This window comes from Stenella coeruleoalba (genome assembly GCF_951394435.1).
Source record: "Stenella coeruleoalba genome assembly, contig: scaffold_76, whole genome shotgun sequence".
Lineage (NCBI taxonomy): Eukaryota > Metazoa > Chordata > Mammalia > Artiodactyla > Delphinidae > Stenella > Stenella coeruleoalba.
In genome coordinates, this window is record NW_027646368.1 from 308,328 (window position 1) to 326,967 (window position 18,640).

Sequence of the window (18,640 nt, forward strand, 5' to 3'; positions counted from 1 at the left end):
TGGTAATTCTATTGTTAGTTTCTTAAGAAATTCCATATTGTTCTCCATAATGACTGTATCAATTTATATTCCCAACAATAGTGGAAGAGGGTTCCTTTTCTCCACACCCTTTCCAGCATTTTTTGTTTGTAGATTTTCAATGATGCCTATTCTACCAGGTGTGAGGTGATACCTCATTGTTGAATCCATTTCGTTGAGCAAGGGGTAGCTCTTGTCTATTACATATTTGGCTTATGGAACGGTATCTGTGCTAATTTCAAACTCTGCTTTTATGCAGCAACCCAACTCACCTTCCCCCTTAAGCAGGCATAAGTTGGTTTTCTAAACTTGAGACCCTGTTCTGTTTTGTAATTCAGTTCATGTGTAGCCAAGTTCACATTCCGTGTATTAGTGATACCTTATGATGTTTCTTTTTCTGTGTGACTTATTTCACTTAGAATCATCGTGCCTCAATCCACTCATTATGCTGGTACAGGCCTGGTGACATAGATTTCATTGCTGAGTGGTATTCTGTTGTACATAAGTACCGCAACTTCTTTATCATTATTTGCTCTCTGGGATATTTAACTTGTGCCGTAGAAGAGATTTCTGTAAAAAGAGCCGTCCCAAATTTTGGGGTTGCTGTGTCTTTTTGATATTAATTTCCCTAAGCTATAGGACCATAAGTGGAAGTGCCCTAGGCTCTGTTGCTTTGTTTTTTAGATGTTTCAGGAAACACCATACACTTCTCCTGAGTGGTTGTTGGCAATTTACATCCCGCCCATCAGCATAACAAGGCTCCCAGTTCTCCATGGCCTGTCCTGCCTTTCTGGATTTTACACTTTTTTCAGATGGCCCTTTTGACTGGGGGGAAGTGAGACTTCACTGTAGTGCAGATTTCCTTTGCAAGCTTGCTTGGTTGGCCAAAAAGGGCGTATGCGTTTTTTCCTGAATATATTCAGGAAAAAACGCATACGCCCTTTTGGCAAAGTGCATCATTGTGGACGTTCTGCCTCTTTTCCTACGCTTTCAATGCAATTCCAGTCTACCTCCTGAAATCGGTATCCTGCAATTCAGCCCCGCTTTCAAGTCCTCTTGGCAGCCTTACTTCAGTGTATTTTTGGCCGATAGCTGTCATTTATAACTCTGCAGGTTTGTGAATTACAGAGCCCCGGAGCTCCTTTCTTCAACTCGCTTTCTTGTGACCTGGCCGCAACACCGCAGGATGTCTTCAGGCCCTAATGTGGTTCCGGCATGGCATGCTGAGCCTTTGGTTAATTCCTCTTCCTGGTGGGAAATGAGAGTTAAATTTGCCCGTCCAGACACCTCCAGCTAGCCTCTCATTGGTTCTCGCTATTCCTGTTCATCTTCCGCAGAAATTGCAAACTGGGCCAAACAGGAGGTTAAAGGGACTGACTCTCCAAGTCGGGAGAGTGTTAGTAAAGCGTCTGGAATGTTGCACCCGAGTACCAGGGGACGAAAACTGAGACATATTTGAACACGTCTCCCGTTCACATGGTTGATCATACTCTGGGTTCCACATGCATGTTTTAGCTGAAGGAAGAATACCTTAAACCTGGGTAGTTGAAACCCGTGGAATGGGTACCATGCAATATGACTTCAAAGGGTCTTCATTTGCTCACCGAACCTCTCCAATCCTATCACTGCTGCGTTTATGCCCCTGTACACATGCTTGATTCTCTTTCGGAGACATAGCAATCCATAGGTTTTAAGATACTTACTAGTCAGGTACATTCTTAGGCGTTTAATATACAGTGTTGAGTCCATTTCGTTGAGCAAGGAGTAGCTCTTGTCTATTCCATATTTGGCTTAAGGAACTTTATCTGTGCTCATTTCAATCTCTGGTTTTATGCAGCACTCCAACTCACCTTTACCCTTAAGCAAGAATAAGTTGGTTTTCTAAATTTGAGACCCTGTTCTGTTCTGTAATTCAGTTCCTGTGTAGCCAAGTTTACATTCTGTGTATTACTGATACCTTATGAAGTTTCTTTTTCTGTGTGACTTATTTCAGTTAGAATCATCATACCTGAATCCACTCATTGTGCTGCTAAGGGCCTGATGACACAGATTTCATTGCTGAGTTATATTGCTTTGTAAGTAAATACCACAACTTTTTTATCCATTTTTCACTTTCTGCGATGTTGAACTTGTACTGTAAACGAGGTTCTTGTAAACAGAGCCGTTCCAAACTTTGGGGTGGCTGTGTCTATTTGATTTTAAATTCCCTAAGCTATAGGACCATAAGTGGAAGTGCCCTAGGCTCTGTTGCTTTGTTTTTTAGATGTTTCAGGAAACACCATACACTTCTCCTGAGTGGTTGTTGGCAATTTACATCCCGCCCTTCAGCATAACAAGGCTCCCAGTTCTCCATGGCCTGTCCTGCCTTTCTGGATTTTACACTGTTTTCAGATGGCCCTTTTGACCGGGGGGAAGTGAGACTTCATTGTAGTGCAGATTTCCTTTGCAAGCTTGCTTGGTTGGCCAAAAAGGGCGTATGCGTTTTTTCCTGAATATATTCAGGAAAAAACGCATACGCCCTTTTTGGCCAAGTGCATCATTGTGGACGTTCTGCCTCTTTTCCTATGCTTTCAATGCAATTCCAGTCTACCTCCTGAAATCGGTTTCCTGCAATTCTGCCCCGCTTTCAAGTCCTCTTGGCAGCCTTACTTCAGTCTATTTTTGGACGATAGCTGTCATTTATAACTCTGCAGGTTTGTGAATTACAGTGCCCCTGAGCTCCTTTCTTCAACTCGCTTTCTTGTGAGCTGGCCGCAACACCGCATGATGGCTTCAGGCCCTAATCTGGTTCCGGCACGGCATGCTGAGTCTTTGGTTAATTCCTCTTCCTGGTGGGAAATGAGAGATAAATTTGCCCATCCAGACACCTCCAGCTAGCCTCTCATTGGTTCTCGCTATTCCTGTTCATCTTCCGCAGAAATTGCAAACTGAGCCATACAGGAGGTTAAAGGCGCTGACTCTCCAAGTGGGGAGAGTGTTAGTAAAGCGTCTGGAATGTTGCACCCGAGTACCAGGGGAGGAAAACTGAGACATATTTGAAAACGTCTCCCGTTCACATGGTTGATCATACTTGGGTTCCACATGCATGTTTTAGCTGAAGGAAGAATACCTTAAACCTGGAGAGTTGAGACCCGTGTAATGGGTACCATGCAATATGACTTCAAAGGGTCTTCATTTGCTCACCGAACCTCTCCAATCCTATCACTGCTGCGTTTATGCCCCTGTACACACGCTTGATTCTCTTTTGGAGACATAGCAATCCATAGGTTTTACGATACTTACTAGTCAGGTACATTCTTAGGCGTTTAATATGCGGTGTTGAGTCCATTTCGTTGAGCAAGGAGTAGCTCTTGTCTATTCCATATTTGACTTAAGGAACTTTATCTGTGCTCATTTCAATCTCTGGTTTTATGCAGCACCCCAACTCACCTTTACCCTTAAGCAAGCATAAGTTGGTTTTCTAAATTTGAGACCCTGTTCTGTTTTGGAATGCAGTTCCTGTGTAGCCAAGTTTACATTCCGTGTATTAGTGATATCTTATGATGTTTCTTTTTCTGTGTGACTTATTTCAGTTAGAATCATCGTACCTGAATCCACTCATTATGCTGCTACGGGCCTGATGACATAGATTTCATTGCTGAGTGATACTACATTGTAAGTAAATACCACAAGTTCTTTATCCATTTTTCACTTTCTGCGATGTTGAACTTGTACTGTAAACGAGGTTCTTGTAAACAGAGGCGTCCCAAACTTTAGGGTGGCTGTGTCTTTTTGATTTTAATTTCCCTAAGCTATAGGACCATAAGTGGAAGTGCCCTAGGCTCTGTTGCTTTGTTTTTTAGATGTTTCAGGAAACACCATACACTTCTCCCGAGTGTCTGTTGGCAATTTACATCCCGCCCATCAGCATAACAAGGCTCCCAATTCTCCATGGCCTGTCCTCCCTTTCTGGATTTTACACTTTTTTCAGGTGGCCCTTTTGACCGGGGGGAAGTGAGACTTCATTGTAGTGCAGATTTCCTTTGCAAGTTTGCTTGGTTGGCCAAAAAGGGCGTATGCGTTTTTTCCTGAATATATTCAGGAAAAAACGCATACGCCCTTTTTGGCCAAGTGCATCATTGTGGACGTTCTGCCTCTTTTCCTATGCTTTCAATGCAATTTCAGTCTACCTCCTGAAATCGGTTTCCTGCAATTCTGCCCCGCTTTCAAGTCCTCTTGGCAGCCTTACTTCAGTCTATTTTTGGACGATAGCTGTCATTTATAACTCTGCAGGTTTGTGAATTACAGTGCCCCTGAGCTCCTTTCTTCAACTCGCTTTCTTGTGAGCTGGCCACAACACCGCAGGGTGGCTTCAGGCCCTAATCTGGTTCTGGCACGGCACGCTGAGCCTTTGGTTAATTCCTCTTCCTGGTGGGAAATGAGAGTTAAATTTGCCCGTCCAGACACCTCCAGCTAGTGTCTCAGTTGTTCTCGCTATTCCTGTTCATCTTCCGCAGAAATTGCAAACTGGGCCAAACAGGAGGTTAAAGGACTGACTCTCCAAGTCGGGAGAGTGTTAGTAAAGCGTCTGGCATGTTGCACCCGAGTACCAGGGTACGAAAACTGAGACATATTTTAACACGTCTCCCGATCACATGGTTGATCATACTCTAGGTTCCACATGAATGTTTTAGCTGAAGGAAGAATACCTTAAACCTGGGTAGTTGAAACCCGTGGAATGGGTACCATGCAATATGACTTCAAAGGGTCTTCATTTGCTCACCGAACCTCTCCAATCCTATCACTGCTGCGTTTATGCCCCTGTACACATGCTTGATTCTCTTTCGGAGACATAACAATCCATAAGTTTTAAGATACTTACTAGTCAGGTACATTCTTAGGCGTTTAATATGGGGTGTTGAGTCCATTTCGTTGAGCAAGGAGTAGCTCTTGTCTATTCCATATTTGGCTTAAGGAACTTTATCTGTGCTCATTTCAATCTCTGGTTTTATGCAGCACCCCAACTCACCTTTACCCTTAAGCAAGCATAAGTTGGTTTTCTAAATTTGAGACCGTGTTCTGTTCTGTAATTCAGTTCCTGTGTAGCCAAGTTTCCATTCCGTGTATTACTGATATCTTATGATGTTTCTTTGTCTGTGTGACTTATTTCAGTTAGAATCATCATACCTGAATCCACTCATTGTGCTGCTAACGGCCCGATGACATAGATTTCATTGCTTAGTGATATTGCTTTGTAAGTGAATACCACAACTTCTTTATCCATTTTTCACTTTCTGCGATGTTGAACTTGTACTGTAAACGAGGTTCTTGTAAACAGAGCCGTTCCAACCTTTGGGGTGGCTGTGTCTTTTTGATTTTAAATTCCCTAAGCTATAGGACCATAAGGGGAAGTGCCCTAGGCTCTGTTGCTTTGTTTTTTAGATGTTTCAGGAAACACCATACACTTCTCCCAAGTGTCTGTTGGCAATTTACATCCCGCCCATCATCATAACAAGGCTCCCAGTTCTCAATGGCCTGTTGCCTTTCTGGATTTTACACTGTTTTCAGATGGCCCTTTTGACCAGGGGGAAGTGAGACTTCATTGTAGTGCAGATTTCCTTTGCAAGCTTGCTTTGTTGGCCAAAAAGTGCGTATGCATTTTTTCCTGAATATATTCAGGAAAAAACGCATACGCCCTTTTTGGCCAAGTGCATCATTGTGGACGTTCTGCCTCTTTTCCTATGCTTTCAATGCAATTCCAGTCTACCTCCTGAAATCGGTTTCCTGCAATTCTGCCCCGCTTTCAAGTCCTCTTGGCAGCCTTACTTCAGTCTATTTTTGGACGATAGCTGTCTTTTATAACTCTGCAGGTTTGTGAATTACAGTGCCCCTGAGCTCCTTTCTTCAACTCGCTTTCTTGTGACCTGGCCGCAACACCGCAGGATGTCTTCAGGCCCTAATTTGGTTCTGGCATGGCATGCTGAGCCTTTGGTTATTTCCTCTTCCTGGTGGGAAATGAGAGTTAAATTTGCCCGTCCAGACACCTCCAGCTAGTCTCTCATTGGTTCTCGCTATTCCTGTTCATCTTCCGCAGAAATTGCAAACTGTGCCAAGCAGGAGGTTAAAGGCGCTGACTCTCCAAGTGGAGAGAGTGTTAGTAAAGTGTCTGGAATGTTGCAGCCGAGTACCAGGGGAGGAAAACTGAGACATATTTGAACACGTCTCCCGTTCACATGGTTGATCATACTTGGGTTCCACATGCATGTTTTAGCTGAAGGAAGAATACCTTAAACCTGGGTAGTTGAGACCCGTGTAATGGGTACCATGCAATATGACTTCAAAGGGTCTTCATTTGCTCACCGAACCTCTCCAATCCTATCACTGCTGCGTTTATGCCCCTGTACACATGCTTGATTCTCTTTTGGAGACATAGCAATCCATAGGTTTTACGATACTTACTAGTTAGGTACATTCTTAGGCGTTTAATATGCGGTGTTGAGTCCATTTCGTTGAGCAAGGAGTAGCTCTTGTCTATTCCATATTTGACTTAAGGAACTTTATCTGTGCTCATTTCAATCTCTGGTTTTATGCAGCACTCCAACTCACCTTTACCCTTAAGCAAGCATAAGTTGGTTTTCTAAATTTGAGACCCTGTTCTTTTCTGTAAATCAGTTCCTGTGTAGCCCAGTTTACATTCCGTATATTAGTGATATCTTATGATGTTTCTTTTTCTGTGTGACTTATTTCAGTTAGAATCATCGTACCTGAATCCACTCATTATGCTGCTACGGGCCTGATGACATAGATTTCATTGCTGAGTGATACTGCATTGTACATAAATACCACAAGTTCTTTATCCATTTTTCACTTTCTGTGATATTGAACTTGTACGGTAAACGAGGTTGTTGTAAATGGAGGCGTCCCAAACTTTGGGGTGGCTGTGTCTTTTTGATTTTAATTTCCCTAAGCTATAGGACCATAAGTGGAAGTGCCCTAGGTTCTGTTGCTTTGTTTTTTAGATGTTTCAGGAAACACCATACACTTCTCCTGAGTGTCTGTTGGCAATTTACATCCCGCCCATCAGCATAACAAGGCCCCCAGTTCTCCATGGCCTCTCCTGCCTTTCTGGATTTTACACTTTTTTCAGATGGCCCTTTTGACCGGGGAGAAGTGAGACTTCATTGTAGTGCAGATTTCCTTTGCAAGCTTGCTTGGTTGGCCAAAAAGGGCGTATGCGTTTTTTCCTGAATATATTCAGGAAAAAACGCATACGCACTTTTTGGCCAAGTGCATCATTGTGGACGTTCTGCCTCTTTTCCTATGCTTTCAATGCAATTCCAGTCTACCTCCTGAAATCGGTTTCCTGCAATTCTGCCCCACTTTCAAGTCCTCTTGGCAGCCTTTCTTCAGTATATTTTTGGACGATAGCTGTCATTTATAACGCTGCAGGTTTGTGAATTACAGTGCCCCTGAGCTCCTTTCTTCAACTCGCTTTCTTGTGAGCTGGCCGCAACACCGCAGGATGGCTTCAGGCCCTAATCTGGTTCCGGCCCGGCACGCTGAGCCTTTGGTTAATTCCTCTTCCTGGTGGGAAATGAGAGTTAAATTTGCCCGTCCAGACACCTCCAGCTAGTCTCTCATTGGTTATCGCTATTCCTGTTCATCTTCCGCAGAAATTGCAAACTGGGCCAAACAGGAGGTTAAAGGCGCTTACTCTCCAAGTCGGGAGAGCGTTAGTAAAGCGTCTGGAATGTTGCACCCGAGTACCAGGGTACGAAAACTGAGACATATTTTAACACGTCTCCCGTTCACACGGTTGATCATACTCTGTGTTCCACATGCATGTTTTAGCTGAAGGAAGAATACCTTAAACCTGGAGAGTTGAGACCCGTGTAATGGGTACCATGCAATATGACTTCAAAGGGTCTTCATTTGCTCACCGAACCTCTCCAATCCTATCACTGCTGCGTTTATGCCCCTGTACACATGCTTGATTCTCTTTCGGAGACATAGCAATCCATAGGTTTTAAAATACTTACTAGTCAGGTACATTCTTAGGCGTTTAATATGCGGTGTTGAGTCCATTTCGTTGAGCAAGGAGTAGCTCTTGTCTATTCCATATTTGGTTTAAGGAACTTTATCTGTGCTCATTTCAATCTCTGGTTTTATGCAGCACCCCAACTCACCTTTACCCTTAAGCAAGCATAAGTTGGTTTTCTAAATTTTAGACCCTGTTCAGTTCTGTAATTCAGTTCCTGTGTAGCCAAGTTTACATTCCGTGTATTACTGATATCTTATGATGTTTCTTTTTCTGTGTGACTTATTTCAGTTAGAATCATCATACCTGAATCCACTCATTGTGCTGCTACGGGCCTGATGACACAGATTTCATTGCTGAGTGATATTGCTTTGTAAGTAAATACCACAACTTCTTTATCCATTTTTCACTTTCTGCGATGTTGAACTTGTACTGTAAACAAGGTTCTTGTAAACAGAGCCATTCTGAACTTTGGGGTGGCTGTGTCTTTTTGATTTTAAATTCCCTAAGCTATAGGACCATAAGTGGAAGTGCCCTAGGTTCTGTTGCTTTTTTTATTAGATGTTTCAGGAAACACCATACACTTCTCCCGACTGTCTGTTGGCAATTTACATCCCGCCCATCAGCATAACAAGGCTCCCAGTTCTCCATGGCCTGTCCTGCCTTTCTGGATTTTACACTTTTTTCAGATGGCCCTTTTGACCGGGGGGAAGTGAGACTTCATTGTAGTGCAGATTTCCTTTGCAAGTTTGCTTGGTTGGCCAAAAAGGGCGTATGCATTTTTTCCTGAATATATTCAGGAAAAAACGCATACGCCCTTTTTGGCCAAGCGCATCATTGTGGACGTTCTGCCTCTTTTCCTATGCTTTCAATGCAATTCCAGTCTACCTCCTGAAATCGGTTTCCTGCAATTCTGCCCCGCTTTCAAGTCCTCTTGGCAGCCTTACTTCAGTCTATTTTTGGACGATAGCTGTCATTTATAACTCTGCAGGTTTGTGAATTACAGTGCCCCTGAGCTCCTTTCTTCAACTCGCTTTCTTGTGAGCTGGCCACAACACCGCAGGGTGGCTTCAGGCCCTAATCTGGTTCTGGCACGGCACGCTGAGCCTTTGGTTATTTCCTCTTCCTGGTGGGAAATGAGAGTAAAATTTGCCCGTCCAGACACCTCCAGCTAGCCTCTCATTGGTTCTCGCTATTCCTGTTCATCTTTCGCAGAAATTGCAAACTGGGCCAAACAGGAGGTAAAAGGGACTGACTCTCCAAGTCGGGAGAGTGTTAGTAAAGCGTCTGGAATGCTGCACCCGAGTACCAGGGTACGAAAACTGAGACATATTTGAACACGTCTCCCGATCACATGGTTGATCATACTCTGGGTTCCACATGCATGTTTTAGCAGAAGGAAGAATACCTTAAACCTGGAGAGTTGAGACCCGTGTAATGGGTACCATGCAATATGACTTCAAAGGGTCTTCATTTGCTCACCGAACCTCTCCAATCCTATCACTGCTGCGTTTATGCCCCTGTACACATGCTTGATTCTCTTTCGGAGACATAGCAATCCATAGGTTTTAAGATACTTACAAGTCAGGTACATTCTTAGGCGTTTAATATGCGGTGTTGAGTCCATTTCGTTGAGCAAGGAGTAGCTCTTGTCTATTCCATATTTGGCTTAAGGAACTTTATCTGTGCTCATTTCAATCTCTGGTTTTATGCAGCACCCCAACTCACCTTTCCCCTTAAGCAAGCATAAGTTGGTTTTCTAAATTTGAGACCCTGTTCTGTTCTCTAATTCAGTTCCTGTGTAGCCAAGTTTCCATTCCGTGTATTACTGATATCTTATGATGTTTCTTTTTCTGTGTGACTTATTTCAGTTAGAATCATCATACCTCAATCCACTCATTGTGCTGCTAAGGGCCTGATGACACAGATTTCATTGCTGAGTGATATTGCTTTGTAAGTAAATACCACAACTTCTTTATCCATTTTTCACTTTCTGTGATATTGAACTTGTACGGTAAACGAGGTTCTTGTAAACAGAGGCGTCCCAAACTTTGGGGTGGCTGTGTGTTTTTGATTATAATTTCCCTAAGCTATAGGACCATAAGTGGAAGTGCCCTAGGCTCTGTTGCTTTGTTTTTTAGATGTTTCAGGAAACACCATACACTTCTCCCCAGTGGTTGTTGGCAATTTACATCCTGCCCATCAACATAACAAGGCTCCCAGTTCTCCATGGCCTGTCCTCCCTTTCTGGATTTTACACTTTTTTCAGATGGCCCTTTTGACCGGGGGAAGTGAGACTTCATTGTAGTGCAGAATTCCTTTGCAAGTTTGCTTGGTTGGCCAAAAAGGGCGTATGCGTTTTTTCCTGAATATATTCAGGAAAAAACGCATACGCCCTTTTTGGCCAAGTGCATCATTGTGGACGTTCTGCCTCTTTTCCTATGCTTTCAATGCAATTTCAGTCTACCTCCTGAAATCGGTTTCCTGCAATTCTGCCCCGATTTCAAGTCCTCTTGGCAGCCTTACTTCAGTATATTTTTGGACGATAGCTGTCATTTATAACTCTGCAGGTTTGTGAATTACAGTGCCCCTGAGCTCCTTTCTTCAACTCGCTTTCTTGTGACCTGGCCGCAACACAGCAGGATGGCTTCAGGCCCTAATCTGGTTCTGGCACGGCACGCTGAGCCTTTGGTTAATTCCTCTTCCTGGTGGGAAATGAGAGTTAAATTTGCCCGTCCAGACACCTCCAGCTAGTGTCTCATTGGTTCTCGCTATTCCTGTTCATCTTCCACAGAAATTGCAAACTGGGCCAAACAGGAGGTAAAAGGGACTCACTGTCCAAGTCGGAAGAGTGTTAGTAAAGCGTCTGGAATGTTGCACCCGAGTACCAGGGTACGAAAACTGAGACATATTTGAACACGTCTCCCGATCACATGGTTGATCATACTCCAGGTTCCACATGCATGTTTTAGCTGAAGGAAGAATACCTTAAACCTGGAGAGTTGAGACCCATGTAATGGGTACCATGCAATATGACTTCAAAGGGTCTTCATTTGCTCACCGAACCTCTCCAATCCTATCACTGCTGCGTTTATGACCCTGCACACAGGCTTGATTCTCTTTCGGAGACATAGCAATCCATAGGTTTTAAGATACTTACTAGTCAGGTACATTCTTAGGCGTTTAATATGGGGTGTTGAGTCCATTTCGTTGAGCAAGGAGTAGCTCTTGTCTATTCCATATTTGGCTTAAGGAACTTTATCTGTGCTCATTTCAATCTCTGGTTTTATGCAGCACCCCAACTCACCTTTCCCCTTAAGCAAGCATAAGTTGGTTTTCTAAATTTGAGACCCTGTTCTGTTCTGTAATTCAGTTCCTGTGTAGCCAAGTTTACATTCCGTGTATTACTGATATCTTATGATGTTTCTTTTTCTTTGTGACTTATTTCAGTTAGAATCATCATACCTCAATCCACTCATTGTGCTGCTAAGGGCCTGATGACATAGATTTCATTGCTGAGTGATATTGCTTTGTAAGTAAATACCACAACTTCTTTATCCATTTTTCACTTTCTGCGAAGTTGAACTTGTACTGTAAACGAGGTTCTTGTAAACAGAGCCATTCCAAACTTTGGGGTGGCTGTGTCTTTTTGATTTTAATTTCCCTAAGCTATAGGACCATAAGTGGCAGTGCCCTAGACTCTGTTGCTTTGTTTTTTAGATGTTTCAGGAAACACCATACACTTCTCCCGAGTGGTTGTTGGCAATTTACATCCCGCCCACCAGCATAACAAGGCTCCCAGTTCTCCATGGCCTGTCCTGCCTTTCTGGATTTTACACTTTTTTCAGATGGCCCTTTTGACCAGGGGGAAGTGAGACTTCATTGTAGTGCAGATTTCCTTTGCAAGCTTGCTTGGTTGGCCAAAAAGGGCGTATGCGTTTTTTCCTGAATATATTCAGGAAAAAACGCATACGCCCTTTTTGGCCAAGTGCATCATTGTGGACGTTCTGCCTCTTTTCCTATGCTTTCAATGCAATTCCAGTCTACCTCCTGAAATCGGTTTCCTGCAATTCTGCCCCGCTTTCAAGTCCTCTTGGCAGCCTTACTTCAGTCTATTTTTGGACGATAGCTGTCATTTATAACTCTGCAGGTTTGTGAATTACAGTGCCCCTGAGCTCCTTTCTTCAACTCGCTTTCTTTTGAGCAGGCCGCAACACCGCAGGATGGCTTCAGGCCCTAATCTGGTTCCGGCACGGCACGCTGAGCCTTTGGTTATTTCCTCTTCCTGGTGGGAAATGAGAGTTAAATTTGCCCATCCAGACACCTCCAGCTAGTCTCTCATTGGTTCTCGCTATTCCTGTTCATCTTCCACGCAAATTGCAAACTGGGCCAAACAGGAGGTTAAAGGGACTGACTCTCCAAGTGGGGAGAGTGTTAGTAAAGCATCTGGAATGTTGCACCCGAGTACCAGGGTACGAAAACTGAGACATATTTGAACACGTCTCCCGATCACATGGTTGATCATACTCTAGGTTCCACATGCATGTTTTAGCTGAAGGAAGAATACCTTAAACCTGGGTAGTTGAAACCCGTGGAATGGGTACCATGCAATATGACTTCAAAGGGTCTTCATTTGCTCACCGAACCTCTCCAATCCTATCACTGCTGCGTTTATGCCCCTGTACACATCCTTGATTCTCTTTCGGAGACATAGCAATCCATAGGTTTTAAGATACTTACAAGTCAGGTACATTCTTAGGCGTTTAATATGCGGTGTTGAGTCCATTTCGTTGAGCAAGGAGTAGCTCTTGTCTATTCCATATTTGGCTTAAGGAACTTTATCTGTGCTCATTTCAATCTCTGGTTTTATGCAGCACCCCAACTCTCCTTTACCCTTAAGCAAGCATAAGTTGGTTTTCTAAATTTGAGACCCTGTTCTGTTCTGTAATTCAGTTCCTGTGTAGCCAAGTTTATATTCCGTGTATTACTGATATCTTATGATGTTTCTTTTTCTGTGTGACTTATTTCAGTTAGAATCATCATACCTGAATCCACTCATTGTGCTGCTAAGGGCCTGATGACATAGATTTCATTGCTGAGTGATATTGCTTTGTAAGTGAATACCACAACTTCTTTATCCATTTTTCACTTTCTGCGATGTTGAACTTGTACTGTAAACGAGGTTCTTGTAAACAGAGGCGTCCCAAACTTTGGGGTTTCTGTGTCTTTTTGATTTTAATTTCCCTAAGCTATAGGACCATAAGTGGCAGTGCCCTAGGCTCTGTTGCTTTGTTTTTTAGATGTTTCAGGAAACACCATACAGTTCTCCCGAGTGTCTGTTGGCAATTTACATCCCGCCAATCAGCATAACAAGGCTCCCAGTTCTCCATGGCCTGTCCTGCCTTTCTGGATTTTACACTTTTTTCAGATGGCCCTTTTGACTGGGGGGAAGTGAGACTTCATTGTAGTGCAGATTTCCTTTGCAAGCTTGCTTGGTTGGCCAAAAAGGGCGTATGCGTTTTTTCCTGAATATATTCAGGAAAAAACGCATACGCCCTTTTTGGCCAAGTGCATCATTGTGGACGTTCTGCCTCTTTTCCTATGCTTTCAATGCAATTCCAGTCTACCTCCTGAAATCGGTTTCCTGCAATTCTGCCCCGCTTTCAAGTCCTCTTGGCAGCCTTACTTCAGTATATTTTTGGACGATAGCTGTCATTTATAACTCTGCAGGTTTGTGAATTACAGTGCCCCTGAGCTCCTTTCTTCAACTCGCTATCTTGTGACCTGGCCGCAACACCGCAGCATGGCTTCAGGCCCTAATCTGGTTCCGGCACGGCACGCTGAGCCTTTGGTTATTTCCTCTTCCTGGTGGGAAATGAGAGTTAAATTTGCCCGTCCAGACACCTCAGCTAGTCTCTCATTGGTTCTCCCTATTCCTGTTCATCTTCCGCAGAAATTGCAAACTGGTCCAAACAGGAGGTTAAAGGCGCTGACTCTCCAAGTGGGGAGAGTGTTAGTAAAGCGTCTGGAATGTTGCAGCCGAGTACCAGGGGAGGAAAACTGAGACATATTTGAACACGTCTCCCGTTCACACGGTTCATCATACTCTGGGTTCCACATGCATGTTTTATCTGAAGGAAGAATACCTTAAACCTGGAGAGTTGAGACCCGTGGAATGGGTACCATGCAATATGTCTTCAAAGGGTCTTCATTTGCTCACCGAACCTCTCCAATCCTATCACTGCTGCGTTTATGCCCCTGTACACATGCTTGATTCTCTTTTGGAGACATAGCAATCCATAGGTTTTAAGATACTTACTAGTCAGGTACATTCTTAGGCGTTTAATATGGGGTGTTGAGTCCATTTCGTTGAGCAAGGAGTAGCTCTTGTCTATTCCATATTTGGCTTAAGGAACTTTATCTGTGCTCATTTCAATCTCTGGTTTTATGCAGCACCCCAACTCACCTTTCCCCTTAAGCAAGCATAAGTTGGTTTTCTAAATTTGAGACCCTGTTCTGTTCTGTAATTCAGTTCCTGTGTAGCCAAGTTTCCATTCCGTGTATTACTGATATCTTATGATGTTTCTTTTTCTGTGTGACTTATTTCAGTTAGAATCATCATACCTGAATCCACTCATTGTGCTGCTAAGGGCCTGATGACACAGATTTCATTGCTGAGTGATATTGCTTTGTAAGTAAATACCACAACTTCTTTATCCATTTTTCACTTTCTGCGATGTTGAACTTGTACTGTAAACGAGGTTCTTGTAAACAGAGGCGTCCCAAACTTTTGGGTGGCTGTGTCTTTTTGACTTTAATTTCCCTAAGCTATAGGACCATAAGTGGCAGTGCCCTAGGCTCTGTTGCTTTGTTTTTTAGATGTTTCAGGAAACACCATACACTTCTCCCGAGTGGTTGTTGGCAATTTACATCCCGCCCATCAGCATAACAAGGCTCCCAGTTCTCCATGGCGAGTCCTGCCTTTCTGGATTTTACACTTTTTTCAGATGGCCCTTTTGACCGGGGGGAAGTGAGACTTCATTGTAGTGCAGATTTCCTTTGCAAGCTTGCTTGGTTGGCCAAAAAGGGCGTATGCGTTTTTTCCTGAATATATTCAGGAAAAAACGCATACGCCCTTTTTGGCCAAGTGCATCATTGTGGACATTCTGCCTCTTTTTCTATGCTTTCAATGCAATTCCAGTCTACCTCCTGAAATTGGTTTCCTGCAATTCTGCTCCGCTTTCAAGTCCTCTTGGCAGCCTTACTTCAGTATATTTTTGGACGATAGCTGTCATTTATAACTCTGCAGGTTTGTGAATTACAGTGCCCCTGAGCTCCTTTCTTCAACTCGCTTTCTTGTGACCTGGCCGCAACACCGCAGGATGGCTTCAGGCCCTAATCTGGTTCCGGCACGGCACGCTGAGCCTTTGGTTATTTCCTCTTCCTGGTGGGAAATGAGAGTTAAATTTGCCCGTCCAGACACCTCCAGCTAGTCTCTCATTGGTTCTCGCTATTCCTGTTCACCTTCCGCAGAAATTGCAACCTGGGCCAAATAGGAGGTTAAAGGCGCTGACTCTCCAAGTCGGGAGAGTGTTAGTAAAGCGTCTGGAATGTTGCACCCGAGTACCAGGGGAGGAAAACTGAGACATATTTGAACATGTCTCCCGTTCACATGGTTGATCATATTCTGGGTTCCACATGCAGGTTTTAGCTGAAGGAAGAATACCTTAAACCTGGAGAGTTAAGACCCGTGTAATGGGTACCATGCAATATGACTTCAAAGGGTCTTCATTTGCTCACCGAACCTCTCCAATCCTATCACTGCTGCGTTTATGCCCCGGTACACATGCTTGATTCTCTTTCGGAGACATAACAATCCATAGGTTTTAAGATACTTACTAGTCAGGTACATTCTTAGGCGTTTAATATGGGGTGTTGAGTCCATTTCGTTGAGCAAGGAGTAGCTCTTGTCTATTCCATATTTGGCTTAAGGAACTTTATCTGTGCTCATTTCAATCTCTGGTTTTATGCAGCACCCCAACTCACCTTTCCCCTTAAGCAAGCATAAGTTGGTTTTCTAAATTTGAGAACCTGTTCTGTTTTGGAATTCAGTTCCTGTGTAGCCAAGTTTACATTCCGTGTATTAGTGATATGTTATGATGTTTCTTTTTCTGTGTGACTTATTTCAGTTAGAATCATCGTACCTGAATCCACTCATTATGCTGCTACAGGCCTGATGACATAGATTTCATTGCTGAGTGATACTGCATTGTACGTAAGTACCACATGTTCTTTATCCATTTTTCACTTTCTGTGATATTGAATTTGTAAGGTAAACGAGGTTCTTGTAAACAGAGGCGTCCCAAACTTTAGGGTGGCTGTGTCTTTTTGATTTTAATTTCCCTAAGCTATAGGACCATAAGTGGCAGTTCCCTAGGCTCTGTTGCTTTGTTTTTTAGATGTTTCAGGAAACACCATACACTTCTCCCAAGTGTCTGTTGGCAATTTACATCCCGCCCATCAGCATAACAAGGCTCCCAGTTCTCCATGGCCTGTCCTGCCTTTCTGGATTTTACACTTTTTTCAGATGGCCCTTTTGACCGGGGAAAGTGAGACTTCATTGTAGTGCACATTTCTTTGCAAGTTTGCTTTGTTGGTCAAAAAGGGCGTATGCGTTTTTTCCTGAATATATTCAGGAAAAAACGCATACGCCCTTTTTGGCCAAGTGCATCATTGTGGACATTCTGCCTCTTTTCCTATGCTTTCAATGCAATTCCAGTCTACCTCCTGAAATTGGTTTCCTGCAACTCTGCCCCGCTTTCAAGTCCTCTTGGCAGCCTTACTTCAGTCTATTTTTGGACGATAGCTGTCATTTATAACTCTGCAGGTTTGTGAATTACAGTGCCCCTGAGCTCCTTTCTTCAACTCGCTTTCTTGTGACCTGGCCGCAACACCGCAGGATGGCTTCAGGCCCTAATGTGGTTCCGGCACGGCACGCTAAGCCTTTGGTTAATTCCTCTTCCTGGTGGGAAATGAGAGTTAAATTTGCCCCTTTAGACACCTCCAGCTAGTCTCTCATTGGTTCTCGCTATTCCTGTTCATCTTCCGCAGAAATTGCAAACTGGGCCAAACAGGAGGTTAAAGGACTGACTCTCCAAGTCGGGAGAGTGTTAGTAAAGCGTCTGGCATGTTGCACCCGAGTACCAGGGTACGAAAACTGAGACATATTTTAACACATCTCCCGATCACATGGTTGATCATACTCTAGGTTCCACATGAATGTTTTAGCTGAAGGAAGAATACCTTAAACCTGGGTAGTTGAAACCCGTGGAATGGGTACCATGCAATATGACTTCAAAGGGTCTTCATTTGCTCACCGAACCTCTCCAATCCTATCACTGCTGCGTTTATGCCCCTGTACACATGCTTGATTCTCTTTCGGAGACATAACAATCCATAAGTTTTAAGATACTTACTAGTCAGGTACATTCTTAGGCGTTTAATATGGGGTGTTGAGTCCATTTCGTTGAGCAAGGAGTAGCTCTTGTCTATTCCATATTTGGCTTAAGGAACTTTATCTGTGCTCATTTCAATCTCTGGTTTTATGCAGCACCCCAACTCACCTTTACCCTTAAGCAAGCATAAGTTGGTTTTCTAAATTTGAGACCGTGTTCTGTTCTGTAATTCAGTTCCTGTGTAGCCAAGTTTCCATTCCGTGTATTACTGATATCTTATGATGTTTCTTTGTCTGTGTGACTTATTTCAGTTAGAATCATCATACCTGAATCCACTCATTGTGCTGCTAACGGCCCGATGACATAGATTTCATTGCTTAGTGATATTGCTTTGTAAGTGAATACCACAACTTCTTTATCCATTTTTCACTTTCTGCGATGTTGAACTTGTACTGTAAACGAGGTTCTTGTAAACAGAGCCGTTCCAAACTTTGGGGTGGCTGTGTCTTTTTGATTTTAAATTCCCTAAGCTATAGGACCATAAGGGGAAGTGCCCTAGGCTCTGTTGCTTTGTTTTTTAGATGTTTCAGGAAACACCATACACTTCTCGCAAGTGTCTGTTGGCAATTTACATCCCGCCCATCATCATAACAAGGCTCCCAGTTCTCAATGGCCTGTTGCCTTTCTGGATTTTACACTGTTTTCAGATGGCCCTTTTGACCAGGGGGAAGTGAGACTTCATTGTAGTGCAGATTTCCTTTGCAAGCTTGCCTTGTTGGCCAAAAAGTGCGTATGCATTTTTTCCTGAATATATTCAGGAAAAAACGCATACGCCCTTTTTGGCCAAGTGCATCATTGTGGACGTTCTGCCTCTTTTCCTATGCTTTCAATGCAATTCCAGTCTACCTCCTGAAATCGGTTTCCTGCAATTCTGCCCCGCTTTCAAGTCCTCTTGGCAGCCTTACTTCAGTCTATTTTTGGACGATAGCTGTCTTTTATAACTCTGCAGGTTTGTGAATTACAGTGCCCCTGAGCTCCTTTCTTCAACTCGCTTTCTTGTGACCTGGCCGCAACACCGCAGGATGTCTTCAGGCCCTAATTTGGTTCTGGCATGGCATGCTGAGCCTTTGGTTATTTCCTCTTCCTGGTG

At 43.5% G+C, this 18,640-nt stretch overlaps 1 long non-coding RNA gene across 5 annotated transcripts in view; it reads left to right on the plus strand.

The window, feature by feature from the left end:
• The window catches only part of LOC307181149, a 589,424-nt gene that overhangs the window by 267,125 nt on the left and 303,659 nt on the right, over positions 1–18,640 (plus strand). The window contains exon 1 of one of the 5 annotated variants that reach the window (XR_013826025.1): positions 2,055–2,093. The exons of the other annotated variants lie outside the window; for them this stretch is intronic. This is a non-coding gene — a long non-coding RNA (uncharacterized lncRNA). Of the gene's footprint in view, positions 1–2,054; positions 2,094–18,640 lie in introns of those variants that run through there. 5 annotated transcript variants of the gene reach the window in all.